Source organism: Pleurodeles waltl, chromosome 5 (assembly GCF_031143425.1).
Source record: "Pleurodeles waltl isolate 20211129_DDA chromosome 5, aPleWal1.hap1.20221129, whole genome shotgun sequence".
In the NCBI taxonomy this organism is placed as follows: domain Eukaryota; kingdom Metazoa; phylum Chordata; class Amphibia; order Caudata; family Salamandridae; genus Pleurodeles; species Pleurodeles waltl.
Genome location: NC_090444.1, coordinates 866,088,318 through 866,105,548, shown reverse-complemented (window position 1 = coordinate 866,105,548; position 17,231 = coordinate 866,088,318). Strand labels below are relative to the sequence as shown.

The window sequence follows — 17,231 nt, the reverse complement described above, 5'->3', positions numbered from 1 at the left end:
GCCCAAGGAAGAGTACAGAGGGCAGCACACACCTGGCACTTGGTTGCCTTGATGGTCAGTTTTGCGCTCTGTATCCTGATCAACACCTGTTTTAGGTGTCTCAGGTAGTCCTCCTATGAATTTCTAAAGTTGGCAATGTTGTCAAGGTAGGCCCCCAGAACTATAAAGCTCTGATACAACATAGATCACTAAGAACTGAAAAGTGCCAGGAGCATTCTTAAGTCCAAAAGGAGTAACCCTAACCTGGTACACGTTCTCTGGTGTTGTGAAACTGGTCTTTTTGATACCAGGGACCAATGTGATCTGCCAACTGTCACTGGTTGAATCAAAAGTGCTAATGAAGTACAAACACCTAGCTAGTCACTCAGCTCAGGGAATCTGGTGTGCATCAGTCTTGGTCTCTTCACTGTGAGCCTAGCAGTGGACACAAAAAAGCTTGCCAGTGGACCCTTGGGTGGGCACCTACCCTACTGGATTGACTCAGATTCGATGGGAATGCCCACACCACAGTCCAAACTCTTAGCAACCTCTATTTTGAGGCACTCTTGAACCCAGTCTTACATTCAAGAGACTTTGCTAGTCACTGGCAAGCTATGCACAGACATGTGTCCATTCTGGTGTCAGCAAGACTCAATGGAAATATCATGCCAATACCGCTTTAATCCTCTTCTTGCTCTTGATGAGTCAGTTTAAGGTGAGGTGTAGTAAAGTACCCTCTTTTTGGCATGTTACCCCCAATTTCTGCCTGATGTCAGGGTGTGTTTGACTGTGTCACTGGGATCCTGCTAGTCAGGAACCCAGTGCTTATGGTTTATGGCCTGCTTGTCAGTGTGTATCACTGTTTTCTAAATTGTCACTGGAGTCCTGCTAATCAGAACTCCAGTGCTCATGCTCTCTCTTTCTAAATTTGTCACTACAGTCTAGTGACTCAATATTTCACTTCAAATTGGCACACAGGACCCCCCGCCTTATAATTCCCTAGTATATGGTACATAGGTACCCAGGGCACTGGGGTTCAAGGGGCTCCTTATACGTTTCAGCATTTCTTTAGCCACCCATAAGGAGCCCATACAAAGGCTTCTTCAGGACTGCCACTGCAGCCTGTGTGAAATAGTGCGTGCACTATTTCACTGCCATTTTCACTGCAACAGGTCACTTATAAGTCACCTATGTATCAGTTATCCCAACCCTGAAGGCTGAGTGCAGAATACCTGTGTGTGAGGGCATCTCTGTACTAGCAGAGGTGCCCCCATGTCATCCAGGCCCATTCATGAGTGCGGGGACGCAATTTTAAGTGTGCACTGTACATAGGTCAATACCTATGCACAGCTTCACAATGTTAACTTCGAATATGGCCAAGTAAGGTGTCCAGCAACTGGGAATTGTACCCCACTACTTATTCCAGTATTGGTTGCACAATCCCATGTACTCTGGGGGCTCCACTATGGACCCCTAGTACAGCCATACCAGTCTTCTGAGGTTTTCACTGCAGCCCCAGCTGCTGCCACCTCACAGACAGGCTTCTGCCCGCCTGAAGCTTGAGTAGCTCAATCCCAGGAAGGCAGAACAATGCATTTCCTTTAGAAGAGGGGTGCTACACCCTCTCCCTTTGGAAATAGGTGTTACAGGCATGGGATGGGTATCTTCCCAAAGCCTCTGGAAATGCTTTGAAGGGCACAGATGGGGCCTCCTTGCATAATCCAGTCTACATCGGTTCAGGGACCGCCAGTCCCTGCTCTGGTGTGAAACTGGGCAAAGGAAAGCGGAGTGACCACTCCCCTGTACATCACCACCCCAGGGGTGGTGGCCATAGCACCTCCAGAGTGTCCCTGGGTTTTGCAATATAGGATTCCAAGGTGGTGGGGCACTCTGGGAGTATCTGAGTGGCCAGTGCGAGCAGGTGACGTCAGAGACCCCTCCTGATAGGTGCTTACCTGGTTAGGTGACCAATCCCCCTCTCAGGGCTATTTAGGGTCTCTCCTCTGGGTGTTTCTTCAGATATGGATTGCAAGACTCCAGCAGGAATCCTCTGCATCCTTTACTTCATCTTCTACCGAAGGATCAATCGCTGACTGCTCCAGGAACTCTACAAAACTGCAACAAAGAAGCTGAGACGACTTTTGCAACATTGTATCTTCAGCTCCTGCCAGCAACTGCAACAGTTTCCAGGTTGTGCATCCTCCGAGGACTGCCTGTCTTCAGCCTGCACCAGAAGAACTGAAGGAATCTCCTGTGGAGAGATGGAGTCACTTCCCTTCTTCAGCAGGCACCTCTCTGCAGCGACAAATGGTGGCTTGGTCCCCCTCTCCAGATGACAGGCGTGGATCCAGAATTGGTGGTGGACTAAAGTGACTACGGCAGACCCACTGTCCAGCTGTACAACGTTTGTGGAGGTAAGGGCTTGCCTCCCCCAGCAAGAGAGTACCCCTGTGCACCACGTGACTTGCAGTTGCTAAGGCTTGTGTGCAACCTTCTAAGAAGTTCTTTGTGCACAGCACAGCTTAGGCACCCAGCACTCCATCCTGCGACGCACAGCTTCCTGAGTGATTCTCCGGCAGTGTGGGAATCCTTTGTGTCGTGCTGTGTGGGCCTCCATTTGCATCTCCTTTGTCCCTGTGCTGTGGGACTCCTGTGTGCACTGCCTGGTCTTCTGAGGGCTCTCTGAGGTGCTGAGAGCCCCCTCTGCCTCCCCCTCCTGAGTAGAGGCCAACAGGTTCCTCCTGGTCCCGGGCAGCGCCATTTTACACTAACTGTGAGCTTTGCATGTGCCACAGCTTGTTGGCGGAATCCAGCGACGCAAACCAGACTGCATTCATCCATCCAGTGTGGGACATCTTCTGCACCAAATTTTCCCTGGACTCTTCAGAGCTTCGTGGACTTGGTCCCCTTCTACCACAGGTCTTCGGGTGCGGGAATTCATCGTTGGTGTCTTGCAGCCTTTTCTGGTGCTTGCATTATCTTTTATCATGACTTCTCGTGTGTTTTAGGAAACTTGCTGAGTTTTACTCCTGCTTTCCTGGGCTCTGGATTGGGGTACATTATTGACCTTTGGTGTTTTCTAACGCTCCCAGTGCTCCCAGCGCCCCTCTACACACTACACTTGCCTAGGAAACCAACTTTCGCATTCCACTATTTTATTATATGGTTTGTGTTCTTCCCTAGGTCCATTGCAACCTATTGTGATTTTCACTATTTGCACTATTTTCCTACTGTGTACTACCTGTTTCTGGTTACTAGTGTATATATTACTTACCTCAAGGGAGTATAGACTACAAAGTATTTTTGGTATTGTGTGACTAAAATAAAGTACTTTTATTTTTGTAAAACTGAGTATTGTCTTTCATGTGTGTAAGTACTTTGTGACTACAGTGTCATTGCAACAGCTTTGCGTGTCTCATAGTTAAGCCATGGCTGCTCTGGCTACAGTTACCTATAGACAGCCTGGCTTCTAGACACTGATTACATTTCACTTATAAGGGATAACTGGACCTGGTGTAAGGTGTAAGTTCCTTTGGTTCCCACTACAAGCCAAGACAGCCTCCTACATGAGGTACATCCCTTTTACAGAACCATCCTTTATATAACTGTGCAAAAAGCCAGGGATTTGTTCACTGTGCTTAACCACCTCTGTCATTACAAGTATGTTTGCTGTAAAGGCTATACGGAGGAATGGTTTCAGACGGGTCACACAGACCACCCTGTTTGGTTCCCATGTGGCACCGGTGTCTACCAAATAGCTCACCACAGAAAACGTCTGTACTACCTTTTAGGACTCACACCACTTGTCTTCTAAAGCTCTGGGACAAATGGACTTCTGCATCAATACCTCCTGACCCACCTGGTACAAGAGGGTCCTGCTATCTCGTCATGCCACTTCTCCACTAGCTCATGGCATTCTGGCGTTTTTTTTCCTTCATCCGACTCATGTACTGCACACAACCTCCTGAGACCAATCACAGTGCAGAACATTTTTCTGGGGTCGCTCAGAAGTTTCTTCCATTCCTTCTGTGATTGATGCGAACAGGCCACACCCTGGGTGCCAATAAGAAGCTGGAAGGGACAGGACCCCACTTCTTTCTGCTAAATTTCTCTATAGGGCAAATAAGAGGCAGGCCAGGTAAAAATCATAGATCATACTTCTTTCTAAGATTCTCTAGTACAGTTACCTTCATATTATTAACAGTCTATTTAAACAGTTTCGCCAAGTCTTTGGTCTGTGGGTAGTATGTTGTGGAGAAGTGGTATGCGACACCAGCTTAACTCCCACATCCCTCTCATGTAAGAGGAGATAAAGTTTGTTCCCTGGTCAGAAAAATTCAGTCAAAGTAAAATCCAACACTTGAAAAGATACCTAGGAGTGCCCTGGCTGCAACCCTTTCTAAAAGAACTGTTGATAAACAGAATGCTGAACAATGTCAAACATTCAGCCCAGTACAGGGATCTGGGCCTAATTCCATTGTTTGTTTTGTTACACATGCCTTTCCAGTTTGGACTCAGCCATAGGCAAATCAGTCTTGACCCTGCCTCCCATGGGAACAGTGTACCCCGAACTGCCAGGTCAGGTCCTCGCTGGACTGGAAACAAGTATCCTGGGACTGGTTTCGGGGTATCAGCCAGGCTAGTTTGACTCCAGTGGCATGGGGAGCACAGGACCCATGTCTGGGAACCTGGGCATTCCCATCCCAATAGGGCGACAAATGCAAAAAGAACAAGTGATGGACAGAATGTTGAACAATGGCAAACATTCACCCTAGTACAGAGATTTGGGCCTAAATCTGTTCTTTTGCTGCCCATGACTTTGCAGTTTGGACCCAGCCATATGCAACTCAGTCTTAACCATGCTCCCCTTAGGAACAGTCCAGACCAAACTACCTGGCTAGGTCCTAGCTGCAACCCTAGCATTTGTACTCATCTGGGGTACCAACTTGGGATACCCTGTAATATGATCAAGATATACCACCTCACTAAATGGAACACCTAATAAGGGAGTTGGCACGTATTTTGAATATGGTTTTATAAAGTGCACCACTACCAGGAAGCCCCTTAGCGGATGTTCGGTTGGGGTGAACATAAGAAGAACATCTAAAAAACAACTAGGTTTTGAGGGCTTTCCTAAAATGCAAACTGCTTAGGCTCAGATTCCAGACATTTTCTCGGGGGGGGGGGCAGAATGGGGTAAGAGATAGCGTAAACAATGCCATGGTGGTATTTCTGAAATTACCACTCAATTAGCCAGAAGGACAAGTTTTACAGCTCTTAGTTGTATCTCCGCACATCCACAGCAAATCACTAAGGAGCTCAACGAATCCAGAGTCCTTTTAATGCCCAAGAAACCACCTAAGGACACTTTATGGACTGCAAACAACAGGAAGTCCCTGTTCACTAGGGGAATCACTAACCTCATACTAGCTGCTGGATTGGGATTCAAAGGATCATTATATAGGAATTCATTCTCCCAACTGGTGTTATGCTTTGCAACACTGATTTGTGGCTCCTGGGTTTCCTTTTGAAGTCCCATAAGTTTAGGGTACCACACTTGGGCCTGAATTCTTACACAGTAGATGCTCCAGCAGCTAACCAACCTTAGAGGTCTGGCAGTAAACCAGACACTAACAGCTGGCCGCTTCAGTGCCCCATCCTACTCTCCCTGTACAGCAGGGGTTAATGGTGCCACATCATGTGCCTTCTCAAACTCCTCCTTAACCTGCTCATCAATGTTCTCTAGTCACTGTAAATCTAGGATAGCTCCAGTCTCTCCCTAATAATCATGTGCATCCTGTGCCCTGGTCAACATAGTTTATGTGGTCCAAGCCATGGGGGCTTCTGCTCTGGGTACTAAGCCTTATGCAATCAAATCCTTGCCCAAAAGACATCCAGCACCTTTCTTCTCTCTTAACTCTACATCGATTATAGACAACTTGCTGTTGACCCTAACCCCAACAAATCGGAAAATCAAAGTCATCCCCACTGGCTACCAAGCATATGCCATTGGCACCAGGTGGAAACTTGCCAGGTTTGAGATATTTCCTCTCAAGCATAGTTCTGTGAGCAGCTGTTTTGCTCATGACAGGAACTTTCCTCCCATTGATAGCTGTTTCCATCACAAATCTCATAGCAATTGGATGGGTACGCTTTTGATCATCTCTATCCATTGCACTAAATTCAGTGCTACAGGATCATCTTGAGTCCACTCAAACATATTCAACACACTCACTATAATGTGTACAACTGGCACAGAGTGTTTCACTTAACAGTCTCTTTTTAGTGCTCCTTCTTGTGAAACCTATAACAAATAACACCTTTAGGGAGTAAGGAACCCTCCGTTTCCCCCTTTGTTCTTTTGTGCATGGCTTCAGACAAAATTCCATTCCTACTTGTGTCCTCCCTTGCATCCTTTGGAACAACCATGGAACTTAGCCTGGGGTTTGTCACCACTAGCTGAGACGTCCCCTCTTTCTCTGGCTCCAGTCCTTTGCTAACTCTGCTAAATATCCACTAGATAAAGCCTTGTTGGCCTACAATGTAGGTTTCTCCATAAAGTCAGACAAATATTACCTAGGTGGGGTAGAGCACTCTCCTTTACGTCCAATATCTTTGCTGTTTAGGGCATGAGAATCCCTAGCCTCCATCCCTCTTACCTTCTCATTCCAGCCACTAAATATACTCCATACATTGCAATCCTTTTACAAAAGGCTATAGAGAATTCATGGATACAAGAAACAGAAAGGTGTTTCCTATTACAGATGAAAGAATTACTATTACCTCCTATGATGTTCTTAAAATATATAAGGACTCCTTGAATTCATCATTAAGACCTAATGTGGTTGGTCCAGAATAACTGCCCCTTTAGCAATTTAACTTGAACGTCTTAAAACATTGCTGAAATGTGTCCTCTAGTTAGAAACACTACAGACATTCTTCAAAAAGTAGCAATACATAAGTACAAATATGGGAACCCACTCCTTACCTGTGATATAATACATTCATACCCAAATCCTTGGCCTACATCCCTCTTACCTCAAAGAGAATAAAGTAGCCACTGGAACTATGCTTCTGCAAGACCAGAGTTTTGATGATAAATCAGTATTTCTAACTAAAAATCTACATCTACTATAGGTTTGATAGTTCTATTTACAAACTGTCGGAATAGCAATGGGCAGTACAAATGTGAGGCACCCATTACTAGTCACCCATACACATATCACATTTAGCCGTCAAAATGCGATCCCATAAGTAACACCACAGTAAGTCCATAAAACTTCATATAAACAGTCTTTTAATGATATCCAGTCCTTCTGAAATAAATGCTCCTGATTCCAATAAGCAATGAACCCCTTCTGTGGAAGTGTTTCCCAGTACTTCGTTGATATGGTTCATAGATACACAGTCAACACGTGTTTCGTCTTCGGGGATTGACCCAAACGACTTCTTCAGGGCTGAAATTTCATCAGAACAGAGCACTAAAAATAAATAAGAGGATTTGTTGTATATAAAAAAAAAAACTTATCACCGTGCTTCCTAAAGAACGAGCCCAAAAAAATATAAAAAGAAATTAAAGTGCTAAAAAGAATCAAACACAGTAAAAATAAAAGAATAAAACATGCCACAAGTGCAAAAAAGGACCTAGACACTAAACTGTGGAAAATCCCAATGCAATAAGCAATCTTACCAATACACTACAACAACTAAACAAACATATTTGCCTCATGACAACTGAAGTCTCAGTAGATAAAACCCTGTGCATCAATATGCCAAAGTTGATAGCAAACCAGTGTCCAACAGACTGTAACACCATACCCAAAAACCTAATCACACATCCCCGTGTTAATCAGACTACAAATCCCAAGCGTGACATGCTGTCAAAAACCAGGGGGGGAGAAAGGAAAACCTTTAATCCAGTGGCAAGCGGCGTGGTAAAATTAGTCCTCCAATTATGCTATGTCAAAATTGTCTGAATCAAAAGAGAGTTCTATAATGTGGGCACGAACAAAAACACCATCCAAATTAGTAATCAGTTAAAATATGTGGTTTCGTACAACTATATAAACATCCGATAACCAAAAACGCGGCGACAAGTTTACCTGCTCGTTGAAAACTATCCTTTCTCAACAGATCGCGAGTATGAATCAGGAGCATTTATTTCAGAAGGACTGGATATCATTAAAAGACTGTTTATATGAAGTTTTATGGACTTACAGTGGTGTTACTTATGGGATCGCATCTTGACGATATGTATATGGGTGACTAGTAATGAGTGCCTCACATTTGTATTTGTTCTTGTATGGGTTTACTTTGTAAACCATCTTTAGGGGTTGGGGTGTTCCCCTGTGAGTGCACCATTTCCACACAACACATTATATATCATCGTTGAGCGCCGTTTCTGCCCCTATTTTGCACCCTATACCTAACTAGACTGTGATAGCAATGGACAGTAGTTCAAGTTGAATAAAGGTCCCCTACAGGTTAATTTTTTTGGATCTAAGAATTCTTTTTAATCATGACATGCCTTTATGTCAAATCTCTGGATAAGAATTGTAACCTACATGCTATGATTTTTCACCCAAGGTCACTGTTACTTAACTTACTGTTGCAAGTGTGTATTTCCCAAGCTTTAATTACATTCATATAATCCCAAACAGGTATAATCTGTACTGATGCATTGGAGAATTTTAAGTATTAAACATGACAACTCCATGTTCAATCCTTTTTGCGTATTTTTTTTTATTTCAATAGCCAGCAGTGAGGTATTTTGTTGAGAATTGACAAACAATTTGTTGAAATGACGTGGCATCGCACTTAATATGATATATAAAGAAGTTTATTACTCACAGGTCACAGAGCATGGAGCTCCCTCGCCAGCCTTCAGGTTACTGTTATTACTGGATGCTTGGCTCGGTGTTACATTCATTGGAATTCTTGGTATGTATCGCATGCCAAGAATTCCACAAGTACAACACATCCATTCCCTTTGTATACACTAAGTACAATGTACCCAACATATTACCCACTAAATATAAATGCAACATATTATAACTAGCTACTATGATAAAATGCTATAGTTTAATTTTGCACAACACCACCAATATAACTATATACATAAATAAAAGCAGTTCTCAATGTCTTATAAACACTCTTTACATGACAGAGTCATGCAGATATTTTGGAGGCCTCCTACACCTCAGGTTCATTTCTCTTGTATGGCTTCCATGAACAGTATTCTGTGCCTGACTAAAGTTCTCTCCTGTTTCTTTATTCTTATTTAACCGGCTGGGTGCTGCGGGCGAGCTGATCTCACCACTAGACACCAATTAATTTAAAAAAAAAAATTTTTTATCAATACTTAAGCATAAGGGGGGCGGCCTTGGGCAAGGGCCCCTCCCTGGGGGGGGTGGAGGTGTTTCGGGGGCAAAATATTTTTAGTCCTTTTCTATCCCCCCCCCCCGGAGGCCGATCAGCCTAATATAATTAGGCCGATCTGCCCCCGGGGGGCAGAAACCTCTAGACACCAGGGAAATATATTTTTTTATTTACTTTACGTTTTTATGTATGGGGAGCGACCCCTTAGACAAGGGCCGCTCCCCTGGGGGGCAAACTGTATTTAGGCCATTTCTGTCGCCCTTGGGGGAAGATTGGCCTATTTTTGTTAGGCCAAACCACTAGACACCAGGGGTTGGTGTATGTGTGTGTTTTGTTTGGGGGGGGGGGCAGCCCCTTGGACAAGGGTCACTCCTCATAAGGGCACATTACTGTTGGCCATATCTGCCCCCCTTGGGGGCAGATCGGTCTATTTTTGGAAGGCCCATCTGCCCCCAAGGGGGGCAGAAAGCCCACCAGAGAAGATTTCATTTTCAAAATAAAGAGGGTGGGGGTATGGCAGATTGGGCAATTACCCCACATCTGCACACGTGGGGGTAGGGCAGAAAGTCTATTAGATGCCAGGGTTTAAAAAAAAAAAAAAAAATTGTGGGGTGGCAGCTACTAACCAGTATGGGCCTGGTTATGCTCCCACCCCAACTGAAGGGGGTAACAGTCTTTCTGCTCTCCCTCGCACACTAAAACATCTTATCCCACAGCAAGCAAGAGGACATTTGATTATTTCGGGTTTTGGTATTACATTTGGGCCAGGAGAGCTTGGTAACTCTCAAAATAGTCCCACTTGGAATGGTGAGGGCTGCACTTTTTTTTTTTTTTACTTTGGGACGCTGCCATGTAGAAAAATCCACAAGACGTAGACACATCTGAAAACTAAACATCTGGTTGATTCCAGGGTGGTGTCCTTCACATGCACCCCGCACTATTTTCTTAACCACAATGCCCTGCAAACCTCAAGCTTTGCTGGAAATCACACATTTTTCCCACATTTTTGTGATGGAACCTTCCGGAATCTGCAGGAATCCACAAAATTCCTACCACACAACATTGTCTCAACTATACCGATAAAAATTCTGCTACACTTGTCAGCCTAAAAATGTTTTTTTTCAAACTGTCCTTTTGGACCTGCTTTGGTTCCCCCTTAAATTTGACATGTTTTTGGCTTTTCCCTGTCACAGGCACTTGGCCCACCTACACAAGTGAGGTATCATTTTTACCGGGAGAGTGAGGGGAACGTTGGGTGGTTGGAAATGTGTCCCGGTGCAGTGATCCCACACGGAAATGTGGGAAAAATGTGATTTTTAAGCTAAATTTGGGGTTTGCTGAGGATTCTAGGTAAGAAAACATTGGGAGATCCAGGCAAGTCACACCTCCCTGGAGTCCCTCGGGTGTCTAGTTTTCAGAAATGTCTGGGTTTGGTAGGTTTCCCTAGATGGCTGCTGAGCCAAGGATCAAAAACGCAGGTGCCCCCGCAAAACCAGGTAGTTTTGTATTTGATAATTCTGATGTGTCCAGATAGTGTTTTGGGGTATTTCCTGTCAGGAGCGCTAGGCCTACCCACACAAGTGAGGTACCATTTTTATTGGTAGCCTTGGGGAAACGCTGGGTGGAAGGAAATTCGGGGCTCCTCTCAGATTCCAGAACTTTCTGCCACCAAAATGTGAGGAAAAAGTGTTTTTAGGCCAAATTTTGAGGTTTGCAAAGGATGGGGTAAGAGATAGTGTAAACAATGCCATGGTGGTATTTCTGAAATTACCACTCAATTAGCCAGAAGGACAAGTTTTACAGCTCTTAGTTGTATCTCCGCACATCCACAGCAAATCACTAAGGAGCTCAACGAATCCAGAGTCCTTTTAATGCCCAAGAAACCACCTAAGGACACTTTATGGACTGCAAACAACAGGAAGTCCCTGTTCACTAGGGGAATCACTAACCTCATACTAGCTGCTGGATTGGGATTCAAAGGATCATTATATAGGAATTCATTCTCCCAACTGGTGTTATGCTTTGCAACACTGATTTGTGGCTCCTGGGTTTCCTTTTGAAGTCCCATAAGTTTAGGGTACCACACTTGGGCCTGAATTCTTACACAGTAGATGCTCCAGCAGCTAACCAACCTTAGAGGTCTGGCAGTAAACCAGACACTAACAGCTGGCCGCTTCAGTGCCCCATCCTACTCTCCCTGTACAGCAGGGGTTAATGGTGCCACATCATGTGCCTTCTCAAACTCCTCCTTAACCTGCTCATCAATGTTCTCTAGTCACTGTAAATCTAGGATAGCTCCAGTCTCTCCCTAATAATCATGTGCATCCTGTGCCCTGGTCAACATAGTTTATGTGGTCCAAGCCATGGGGGCTTCTGCTCTGGGTACTAAGCCTTATGCAATCAAATCCTTGCCCAAAAGACATCCAGCACCTTTCTTCTCTCTTAACTCTACATCGATTATAGACAACTTGCTGTTGACCCTAACCCCAACAAATCGGAAAATCAAAGTCATCCCCACTGGCTACCAAGCATATGCCATTGGCACCAGGTGGAAACTTGCCAGGTTTGAGATATTTCCTCTCAAGCATAGTTCTGTGAGCAGCTGTTTTGCTCATTACAGGACTTTCCTCCCATTGATAGCTGTTTCCATCACAAATCTCATAGCAATTGGATGGGTACACTTTTGATCATCTCTATCCATTGCACTAAATTCAGTGCTACAGGATCATCTTGAGTCCACTCAAACATATTCAACACACTCACTATAATGTGTACAACTGGCACAGAGTGTTTCACTTAACAGTCTCTTTTTAGTGCTCCTTCTTGTGAAACCTATAACAAATAACACCTTTAGGGAGTAAGGAACCCTCCGTTTCCCCCTTTGTTCTTTTGTGCATGGCTTCAGACAAAATTCCATTCCTACTTGTGTCCTCCCTTGCATCCTTTGGAACAACCATGGAACTTAGCCTGGGGTTTGTCACCACTAGCTGAGACGTCCCCTCTTTCTCTGGCTCCAGTCCTTTGCTAACTCTGCAAAATATCCACTATATAAAGCCTTGTTGGCCTACAATGTAGGTTTCTCCATAAAGTCAGACAAATATTACCTAGGTGGGGTAGAGCACTCTCCTTTACGTCCAATATCTTTGCTGTTTAGGGCATGAGAATCCTTAGCCTCCATCCCTCTTACCTTCTCATTCCAGCCACTAAATATACTCCATACATTGCAATCCTTTTACAAAAGGCTATAGAGAATTCATGGATACAAGAAACAGAAAGGTGTTTCCTATTACAGATGAAAGAATTACTATTACCTCCTATGATGTTCTTAAAATATATAAGGACTCCTTGAATTCATCATTAAGACCTAATGTGGTTGGTCCAGAATAACTGCCCCTTTAGCAATTTAACTTGAACGTCTTAAAACATTGCTGAAATGTGTCCTCTAATTAGAAACACCACAGACATTCTTCAAAAAGTAGCAATACATAAGTACAAATATGGGAACCAACTCCTTACCTGTGATATAATACATTCATACCCAAATCCTTGGCCTACATCCCTCTTACCTCAAAGAGAATAAAGTAGCCACTGGAACTATGCTTCTGCAAGACCAGAGTTTTGATGATAAATCAGTATTTCTAACTAAAAATCTACATCTACTATAGGTTTGATAGTTCTATTTACAAACTGTCGGAATAGCAATGGGCAGTACAAATGTGAGGCACTCATTACTAGTCACCCATACACATATCACATTTAGCCGTCAAAATGCGATCCCATAAGTAACACCACAGTAAGTCCATAAAACTTCATATAAACAGTCTTTTAATGATATCCAGTCCTTCTGAAATAAATGCTCCTGATTCCAATAAGCAATGAACCCCTTCTGTGGAAGTGTTTCCCAGTACTTCGTTGATATGGTTCATAGATACACAGTCAACACGTGTTTCGTCTTCGGGGATTGACCCAAACGACTTCTTCAGGGCTGAAATTTTATCAGAACAGAGCACTAAAAATAAATAAGAGGATTTGTTGTATATAAAAAAAAAACTTATCACCGTGCTTCCTAAAGAACGAGCCCAAAAAAATATAAAAAGAAATTAAAGTGCTAAAAAGAATCAAACACAGTAAAAATAAAAGAATAAAACATGCCACAAGTGCAAAAAAGGACCTAGACATTAAACTGTGGAAAATCCCAATGCAATAAGCAATCTTACCAATACACTACAACAACTAAACAAACATATTTGCCTCATGACAACTGAAGTCTCAGTAGATAAAACCCTGTGCATCAATATGCCAAAGTTGATAGCAAACCAGTGTCCAACAGACTGTAACACCATACCCAAAAACCTAATCACACATCCCCGTGTTAATCAGACTACAAATCCCAAGCGTGACATGCTGTCAAAAACCAGGGGGGAAGAAAGGAAAACCTTTAATCCAGTGGCAAGCGGCGTGGTAAAATTAGTCCTCCAATTATGCTATGTCAAAATTGTCTGAATCAAAAGAGAGTTCTATAATGTGGGCACGAACAAAAACAACATCCAAATTATTAATCAGTTAAAATATGTGGTTTCGAACAACTATATAAACATCCGATAACCAAAAACGCGGCGACAAGTTTACCTGCTCGTTGAAAACTATCCTTTCTCAACAGATCGCGAGTATGAATCAGGAGCACTTATTTCAGAAGGACTGGATATCATTAAAAGACTGTTTATATGAAGTTTTATGGACTTACAGTGGTGTTACTTATGGGATCGCATCTTGACGATATGTATATGGGTGACTAGTAATGAGTGCCTCACATTTGTATTTGTTCTTGTATGGGTTTACTTTGTAAACCATCTTTAGGGGTTGGGGTGTTCCCCTGTGAGTGCACCATTTCCACACAACACATTATATATCATCGTTGAGCGCCGTTTCTGCCCCTATTTTGCACCCTATACCTAACTAGACTGTGATAGCAATGGACAGTAGTTCAAGTTGAATAAAGGTCCCCTACAGGTTAATTTTTTTGGATCTAAGAATTCTTTTTAATCATGACATGCCTTTATGTCAAATCTCTGGATAAGAATTGTAACCTACATGCTATGATTTTTCACCCAAGGTCACTGTTACTTAACTTACTGTTGCAAGTGTGTATTTCCCAAGCTTTAATTACATTCATATAATCCCAAACGGGTATAATCTGTACTGATGCATTGGAGAATTTTAAGTATTAAACATGACAACTCCATGTTCAATCCTTTTTGCGTATTTTTTTTTATTTCAATAGCCAGCAGTGAGGTATTTTGTTGAGAATTGACAAACAATTTGTTGAAATGACGTGGCATCGCACTTAATATGATATATAAAGAAGTTTATTACTCACAGGTCACAGAGCATGGAGCTCCCTCGCCAGCCTTCAGGTTACTGTTATTACTGGATGCTTGGCTCGGTGTTACATTCATTGGAATTCTTGGTATGTATCGCATGCCAAGAATTCCACAAGTACAACACATCCATTCCCTTTGTATACACTAAGTACAATGTACCCAACATATTACCCACTAAATATAAATGCAACATATTATAACTAGCTACTATGATAAAATGCTATAGTTTAATTTTGCACAACACCACCAATATAACTATATACATAAATAAAAGCAGTTCTCAATGTCTTATAAACACTCTTTACATGACAGAGTCATGCAGATATTTTGGAGGCCTCCTACACCTCAGGTTCATTTCTCTTGTATGGGTTCCATGAACAGTATTCTGTGCCTGACTAAAGTTCTCTCCTGTTTCTTTATTCTTATTTAACCGGCTGGGTGCTGCGGGCGAGCTGATCTCACCACTAGACACCAATTAATTAAACAAAAAAAAAATTGTTATCAATACTTAAGCATAAGGGGGGCGGCCTTGGGCAAGGGCCCCTCCCTGGGGGGGGTGGAGGTGTTTCGGGGGCAAAATATTTTTAGGCCTTTTCTATCCCCCCCCCGGAGGCCGATCAGCCTAATATAATTAGGCCGATCTGCCCCCGGGGGGCAGAAACCTCTAGACACCAGGGAAATATATATTTTTTTATTTACTTTACGTTTTTATGTATGGGGAGCGACCCCTTAGACAAGGGCCGCTCCCCTGGGGGGCAAACTGTATTTAGGCCATTTCTGTCGCCCTTGGGGGAAGATTGGCCTATTTTTGTTAGGCCAAACCACTAGACACCAGGGGTTGGTGTATGTGTGTGTTTTGTTTGGGGGGTGGGCAGCCCCTTGGACAAGGGTCACTCCTCATAAGGGCACATTACTGTTGGCCATATCTGCCCCCCTTGGGGGCAGATCGGTCTATTTTTGGAAGGCCCATCTGCCCCCAAGGGGGGCAGAAAGCCCACCAGAGAAGATTTCATTTTCAAAATAAAGAGGGTGGGGGTATGGCAGATTGGGCAATTACCCCACATCTGCACACGTGGGGGTAGGGCAGAAAGTCTATTAGATGCCAGGGTTTTAAAAAAAAAAAAAAAAATTGTGGGGTGGCAGCTACTAACCAGTATGGGCCTGGTTATGCTCCCACCCCAACTGAAGGGGGTAACAGTCTTTCTGCTCTCCCTCGCACACTAAAACATCTTATCCCACAGCAAGCAAGAGGACATTTGATTATTTCGGGTTTTGGTATTACATTTGGGCCAGGAGAGCTTGGTAACTCTCAAAATAGTCCCACTTGGAATGGTGAGGGCTGCACTTTTTTTTTTTTTTTACTTTGGGACGCTGCCATGTAGAAAAATCCACAAGACGTAGACACATCTGAAAACTAAACATCTGGTTGATTCCAGGGTGGTGTCCTTCACATGCACCCCGCACTATTTTCTTAACCACAATGCCCTGCAAACCTCAAGCTTTGCTGGAAATCACACATTTTTCCCACATTTTTGTGATGGAACCTTCCGGAATCTGCAGGAATCCACAAAATTCCTACCACACAACATTGTCTCATCTATACCGATAAAAATTCTGCTGCACTTGTCAGCCTAAAAATGTTTTTTTTTCAAACTGCCCTTTTGGACCTGCTTTGGTTCCCCCTTAATTTTGACATGTTTTTGGCTTTTCCCTGTCACAGGCACTTGGCCCACCTACACAAGTGAGGTATCATTTTTACCGGGAGAGTGAGGGGAACGTTGGGTGGTTGGAAATGTGTCCCGGTGCAGTGATCCCACACGGAAATGTGGGAAAAATGTGATTTTTAAGCTAAATTTGGGGTTTGCTGAGGATTCTAGGTAAGAAAACATTGGGAGATCCAGGCAAGTCACACCTCCCTGGAGTCCCTCGGGTGTCTAGTTTTCAGAAATGTCTGGGTTTGGTAGGTTTCCCTAGATGGCTGCTGAGCCAAGGATCAAAAACGCAGGTGCCCCCGCAAAACCAGGTAGTTTTGTATTTGATAATTCTGATGTGTCCAGATAGTGTTTTGGGGTATTTCCTGTCACGAGCGCTAGGCCTACCCACACAAGTGAGGTACCATTTTTATTGGTAGCCTTGGGGAAACGCTGGGTGGAAGGAAATTCGGGGCTCCTCTCAGATTCCAGAACTTTCTGCCACCAAAATGTGAGGAAAAAGTGTTTTTAGGCCAAATTTTGAGGTTTGCACAGGATTCTGGGTAACAGAATCTGGTGAGAGCCCCACAAGTCGCCCCATTTTGGATTCCCCTAGGTGTCTAGTTTCCAAACATGCGCAGGTTTGCTAGGTTTCCCTAGGTGCTGGCTGAGCTAGAGTCCAAAATCCACAGCTAGGCACTTTGCAAAAAATAGGTCTGTTTTCTTTAGGAAAATATGATGTGTCCATTTTGTGTTTTGGAACATTTCCTGTCGTGGGCACTAGGCCTACCCACACAAGTGA

The 17,231-nt window shown here is 43.6% G+C and overlaps 1 protein-coding gene across 3 annotated transcripts in view; it reads right to left on the bottom strand.

Moving 5' to 3' along the window:
• The window catches only part of LOC138296106 (zinc finger protein 583-like), a 369,595-nt gene that overhangs the window by 15,882 nt on the left and 336,482 nt on the right, over positions 1–17,231 (bottom strand). The gene's annotated exons all lie outside the window — the stretch shown is intronic.